The sequence below is a fragment of the Aegilops tauschii genome, chromosome 2 (assembly GCF_002575655.3).
Source record: "Aegilops tauschii subsp. strangulata cultivar AL8/78 chromosome 2, Aet v6.0, whole genome shotgun sequence".
Classification (NCBI taxonomy): domain Eukaryota; kingdom Viridiplantae; phylum Streptophyta; class Magnoliopsida; order Poales; family Poaceae; genus Aegilops; species Aegilops tauschii.
This window is the reverse complement of record NC_053036.3, coordinates 444,427,644-444,435,239: the sequence shown is the minus strand read 5'-3', so window position 1 is coordinate 444,435,239 and position 7,596 is coordinate 444,427,644.

Genomic DNA, 7,596 nt, shown 5'->3' with positions numbered 1-7,596 from the left:
TGCAACATTCAGATCCATATGTATTTTACAAATTTCTATGTCTACAATACTCTGCACGGAGCTACTCTAGCTAATTTCTCCCACTTTTAATATGTATCTAGATCGAGACTTAGAGTCATATAGATCAGTGTCAAAGCTTGCATCGACGTAACTCTTTACGACGAACTCTTTGTCACCTCCATAACCGAGAAACATATCCTTATTTTACTAAGGATAATTTTGACCGTTGTCCAGTGATCCACTCCTGGATCACTATTGTACCCTCTTGCCAAACTCATGGCGAGGTACACAATAGGTCTGGTACACAGCATAGCATACTTTACAGAACCTATGACTGAGGCATAGGGAATGCCTTTTCATTCTCTTTCTATTTCTGTCGTGGTCGGATTTTGAGTCTTTACTCAAATTCACACCTTACAACTCAGGCAAGAACTCCTTCTTTGACTGATCCATTTTGAACTCCTTCAAAATCTTATCAAGGTATGTATTCATCAAAAGTCTTATCAAGCGTCTTGATCTAGCTTTACAGATTTTGATGCCCAATATGTAAGCAGCTTCACCGAGGTCTTTTATTGAAAAATTCTTATTCAAGTATCCTTTTATGCTATTCAGAAATTTAGTATCATTTCTGATCAACAATATGTCATCCACATATAATATCAGAAATGCTACAGAGCTCCCACTCACTTTCTTGTAAATACAGGCTTCTCCAAAAGTCTGTATAAAACCATATGCTTTGATCACGCTATCAAAGCGTATATTCCAACTCCGAGATGCTTGCACCATTCCATAAATGGATCGCTGGAGCTTGCACACTTTGTTAGCACCTTTTGGATCGACAAAACCTTCTGGTTGCATCATATACAACTTTTCTTTAAGAAATCCATTAAGGAAAGCAGTTTTTGACTTCCATTTGCCAGATTTCATAAAACATGGAAATCGCTAACATGATTCGGACAGACTTAAGCATCAATACGAGTGAGAAAATCTCATCGTAGTCAACACCTTGAACTTGTCGATAACCTTTTGCGACAATTCGAGCTTTGTAGATAGTAACACTACTATCAGCGTCCGTCTTCCTCTTGGAGATCCATTTATTCTCTATGGCTTGCTGATCATCGAGCAAGTCAATCAAAGTCCATACTTTGTTCTCATGCATGGATCCCATCTCAGATTTCATGGCCTCAAGCCATTTTGCGGAAACTGGGCTCATCATCGCTTCCTCATAGTTCGTAGGTTCATCATGGTCCAGCAACATGACTTCCAGAACAGGATTACCATACCACTCTGGTGTGGATCGTACTCTGGTTGACCTACGAGGTTTGGTAGTAACTTGATCTGAAGTTTCATGATCATCATCATTAACTTCCTCACTAATTGGTGTAGGCATCACTGGAACTGATTTCAGTGATGAGCTACTTTCTAATTCGAGAGAAGGTACAACTACCTCATCAAGTTCTACCTTCCTCCCACTCACTTCTTTCGAGAGAAACTCCTTCTATAGAAAGGATCCATTCTTAGCAACAAAGATCTTGCCTTTGGATCTGTGATAGAAGGTGTACCCAACAGTTTCTTTTGGGTATCCTATGAAGACGCACTTCTACGATTTGGGTTTGAGCTTATCAGGTTGAAGCTTTTTCGCATAAGCATCGCATCCCCAAACTTTAAGAAACGACAACTTAGGTTTCTTGCCAAACCACAGTTCATATGGTGTTACCTCAACGGATTTAGATGGTGCCCTATTTAACGTGAATGCAGCTGTCTCTAATGCATAACCCCAAAACGATAGTGATAAATCGGTAAGAGACATCATAGATCGTGCCATATCTAATAAAGTACGGTTATGACGTTCGGACACACCATTACACTGTGGTGTTCTAGGTGGCTTGAGTTACGGAACTATTTCACATCGTTTCAAATAAAGACCAAACTCGTAACTCAAATATTTGTCTTCGCGATCAGATCGTAGAAGCTTTATTTTCTTGTTATGATGATTTTCCACTTCACTCTGAAATTCTTTGGACTTTTCAAATGTTTCAGACTTATGTTTCATCAAGTAGATATACCCATATCTACTCAAATCATCTGTGAAGGTCAGAAAATAACGATACCCGTCGCGAGCCTTAACACTCATCGGATCGCATACATTAGTATGTATTATTTCCAATAAGTCAGTTGCTCGCTTCATTGTTCCAGAGAACGGAGTCTTAGTCATCTTGCCCATGAGGCATGGTTCACAAGCATCAAGTGATTCCAAAAGCCCATCAGCATGGAGTTTCTTCATGTGCTTTACATCAATGTGACCTAAACGGCGGTGCCACAAATATGTTGCACTATCATTATCAACTTTGCATCTTTTGGCATCAATATTATGAATATGTGTATCACTACGATCGAGATTCAATAAACCATTCATCTTGGGTGTATGACCACAGAAGGTTTTATTCATGTAAACAGAATAACAATTATTCTTTGACTTAAATGAATAACCGTATTGCAATAAACATGATCCAATCATATTATGCTCAACGCAAACACCAAATAACATTTGTTTTAGGTTCAACACTAATACCGAAGGTAAAGGGAGTGTGCGATGGTGATCTTTATCAACCTTGGAATCACTTCCAACACACATTGTCACCTTGCCCTCAACTAGTCTTTGTTCATTTTGTAACTCTTATTTTGAGTTACTAATCATAGCAACTTAACCAGTATCAAATACCCAGGGGCTACTATGAACACTAGTAAAGTGCACACCAATAACATGTATATCATATATACTTTTGTTCACTTTGCCATCCTTCTTATCCGCCAAGTATTTGGGGCAGTTCTGCTTCCAGTGACCATTTCCTTCGCAGTAGAAGCACTCAGTTTCAGGTTTGGGTCTAGCTTTGGGCTTCTTCATGGGAGTGGCAACTTGCTTGCCATTCTTCTTGAAGTTCCCTTTCTTTCACTTGCCCTTTTACTTGTAACTAGTGGTTTTGTCAACCATCAACATTTGATGCTTTTCTTGATTTCTACCTTCGTCGATTCAGCATTACGAAGAGCTCGGGAATTGTTTTCGTCATCCCTTGCATATTAGAGTTCATCATGAAGTTCCAGTAACTTGGTGACAGTGACTAGAGAACTCTGTCAATCACTATTTTATCTCGAAGATTAACTCCCACTTGATTCAAGCGATTGTAGTACTCAGACAATCTGAGCACATGCTCACTGGTTGAGATATTCTCCTCCATCTTGTAGGCAAAGTACTTGTCAGAGGTCTCATACCTCTCGACCCGGGCATGAGTCTAAAATACCTTTTTCAGCTCTTGGAATATCTTATATGCTCCGTGGGGTTCAAAATGTTTTTGAAGTCCCGGTTCTAAGCCGTAAAGCATGGCGCACTAAACTATCAAGTAGTTATCATACCGAGCTTGCCAAACGTTAATAACGTCTGCATTTGCTCCTGCAATAGGTCCGTCACTTAGCGGTGCATCAAGGGCATAATTCTTCTGTGGAGCAACAAGGATAATCGTCAAATCACGGATCCAGCCCGCATCATTGCTACTACCATCTTTCAACTTATTTTTCTCTAGGAACATATCAAAAAATAAACGGGGAGCTACATCGCGAGCTATTGGTCTACAACATAGTTATGCAAATACTATCAGGACTAAGTTCATGATAAATTAAAGTTCAATTAATCATATTACTTAAAAACTCCCACTTAGATAGACATCCCTCTAGTCATCTAAATGATCACGTGATCTATATCAACTAAACCATGTCCGATCATCTCGTGAGATGGAGAAGTTTTCAATGGTGAACATCACTATGTTGATCATATCTACTATATGATTCACGCTCGATCTTTCGGTCTCAGTGTTCCGAGGCCATATCTGCATATGCTAGGCTCGTCAAGTTTAACCCGAGTATTCTGCGTGTGCAAAACTGGCTTGCACCCGTTGTATGTGAACGTAGAGCTTATCACACCTGATCATCATGTGGTGTCTCGGCATAACGAACTGTCGCAACGGTGCATACTCAGGGAGAACAATTATACCTTGAAATTTAGTGAGAGATCATCTTATAATGCTACCGCTGTACTAAGAAAAATAAGATGCATAAAAATATAAACATCACATGCAATCAAATAAGTGATATGATATGGCCATCATCATCTTGTGCCTTTGATCTCCATCTCCAAAGCACCATCATGATCACCATCGTCACCGGCTTGACACCTTGATCTCCATCGAAGCATCGTTGTCGTCTCGCCAACTATTGCTTCTACGACTATCGCTACCGCTTAGTGATAAAGTAAAGCAATTACATGGCGATTGCATTCCATACAATAAAGCAACAACCATATGGTCCTGCCAGTTGCCGATAACTGTTACAAAACATGATCATCTCATACAACAATTTATATATCATCACGTCTTGACCATATCACATCACAGCAAGCCCTGCAAAAACAAGTTAGACGTCATCTACTTTGTTGTTGCAAGTTTTACGTGGCTGCTACAGGCTTCAAGCAAGAACCGTTCTTACCTACGCATCAAAACCACAACAATTTTTCGTCAAGTGTGCTGTTTTAACCTTCAACAAGGATCGGGCGTAGTCACACTCGATGCAACTAAAGTTGGAGAAACAGACACTCACTAGCCACCTGTGTGCGAAGCATGGCGGTAGAACCAGTCTCAGGAATGCGGTCATGTAATGTCGGTCTGGGCCGCTTCATCCAACAATACCGCCTAATCAAAGTATGACATGCTGGTAAGCAGTATGAATATTATCGCCCATAACTCTTTGTGTTCTACTCGTGCATATAACATCTACGCATAGACCTGGCTCGGATGCCACTGTTGGGGAACGTAGTATTTCAAAAAAAAATCCTACGATCACGCAAGATCTATGTAGGCGAAGCATTGCAACGAGTGGGGAGAGTGTGTCCACGTACCCTCGTAGACCGAAAGCGGAAGCGTTTAGTAACGCGGTTGATGTATTCGAACGTCTTCATGATCCAACCGATCAAGTACCGAACGTACGACACCTCCAAGTTCTGCACACGTTCAGCTCGATGACGTTCCTCAAACTCTTGATCCAGCAAAGTGTCGAGGGAGAGTTCCGTCAGCACGACGGCGTGGTGACGGTGATGGTGAAGTGATCCGCGCAGGGCTTCACCTAAGCACTACGTGAATATGACCGGAGGCGTAAATTGTGAAGGGGGGCGCCGCACACGGCTAACAGTTATTGGTGTGTCTTCTAGGTGCCCCCTCCCCACGTATATATAGGTGGGAGGGGGAGGGAAGCAGCAAGGGCGCGCCCAAGTAGGAGGAATCCTATTTGGGGCCTTGTCCAATTCGGCCTCCCCCCCCCCCCTCCAAAAGTGTTGGAGGGGGAAGGAAAAAGAGGGGGAAGAGAAGGGAAGGGGAGGCCGAATCCTCCCCTTTCCTTTCTATCTTCCCCTCCTTCCTTCTCCTCCTATTTGGCATATATGGAGCGCACCAGCCCACTAGGGGTTGGTCTGTCCCGCCCTTGGCCCAATAAGGCCCATATCTTTGCCGGGGGTGCGCGGAACCCCTTCCGCTGACCCGATACATACCCGGTACCCCCAGAACACTTTCGGTGTCTGAATACTATCGTCCTATATATGAATCTTTACCTCTCGACCATTTAGAGACTCCTCGTCATGTCCGTGATCTAATCCTGGACTCTGAACAAAATTCGGTCACCAAAACACATAACTCATAATACAAATCGTCATCGAACGTTAAGCGTGCGGACCCTACGGGTTCGAGGACTATGTAGACATGACCGAGACACATCTCCGGTCAATAACCAATCGCGGATCCTAGATGCTCATATTGGCTCCTACATATTCTACAAAGATCTTTATCGGTCAAACCGCATAACAACATACGTTGTTCCCTTTGTCATCGGTATGTTACTTGCCCGAGATTCGATCGTCGGTATCATCATACCTAGTTCAATCTCGTTACCGGCAAGTGTCTTTACTCGTTCCGTAATGCATCATCCCGTGACTAACTCATTAATCACATTGCTTTCAAGGCTTATAGTGATGTGCATTACCGAGAGGGCCCAGAGATACCTCTCCGACAATCGGAGTGACAAATCCTAATCTCGATCTATGCCAACTCAACAAACACCATCAGAGACACCTGTAGAGCATCTTTATAATCACCCAGTTATGTTGTGACGTTTGATAGCACACTAAGTGTTCCTCCGGTATTCGGGAGTTGCATAATCTCATAGTCATAGGAACATGTATAAGTCATGAAGAAAGCAATAGCAATAAACTAAACGATCATAGTGCTAAGCTAACAGATGGGTCCTGTCCATCACATCATTCTCTAATGATGTGATCCCATTCATCAAATGACAACACATGTCTATGGCTAGGAAACTTAACCATCTTTGATTAACAAGCTAGTCTAGTAGAGGCATACTAGGGACACTATGTTTGTCTATGTATTCACACATATACTAAGTTTTCACTTAATACAATTCTAGCATGAATAATAAACATTCATCATGATATAAGGAAATATAAATAACAACTTTATTATTGCCTCTAGGGCATATTTCCTTCATGTGTGTGTGTGTGTGTTTGTCGAGGGTCCCGAGTTGCATGCCGACCATCGACTCGCAACTGTGTGTCACTACTGCATGATGCTGCTAACGCGACGCTACGATCAGAGACGCTTCGACGAAACTGTGTACGATGAAATAATCGCAAACGGTGGTGTAAAAGAACTGTCAAAAAAGGTGCAAAACGTTTGCGATGGCGGAGCCATCAAACACGGTTCAAATTTTAGTTGCGTGTGCGATCCAGGACATACGGTTCAGTCCAATGAACTATTTGCGATGAGGCGGAACAAAAGAAACGGGCAGCCTGATGAAGGCATGTGCGATATAGAGCATACGGTTCACTCGGATGAACTGTTTGTGATTAGGCAACACAAAAGCAACGGTCAGTCAGATCAAGGTGTGTGTGATTGAGGGCATACACTTCAGAAGGATTAACTGTTTGCGATTAGGCAACAGAACAGAAATCGGTCAGCCAGATCAAAGTGTCTGCGATTGATGGCATACACTTTACATGGATGAACTGTTTGTGATTAGCCACAACAACTGAAACAGTTAGATAGATCAACGTGTGTGCGCTAGACGGGCACACACATTTATTATATATAAAAAGTATTTGACGGGTTAACCAATAAAAAGAGAAATAATCTACAAATTACCACAATAATTAGAATGGCTCCGGTTTGTAAGAAGATTGTACCAAAACTTGACCCAAATTGGACTAGTTTTTTACCACAACATGTTGGTGCTATGACATAACACCATGCCAAGTTTCATGATTTTGAGGCGAGTTTTGGATTTACAGTAATTTTAAAACCAGGTTTCTCAATGTTTACTGTCGAGTCGGCACCGCCCTGGATAGGCTTTTTCCTGGTGAGTCCCAAATGATAAATCCAAATATGTGACTACCATGCAGCTTTTCTTATTAAGAATTACAGCGCTTGGTGCGCAAGCTGAAAATAAGTTTGTGGGTGCTGGTGGGCACTAAAAAGTTGTGGTTCT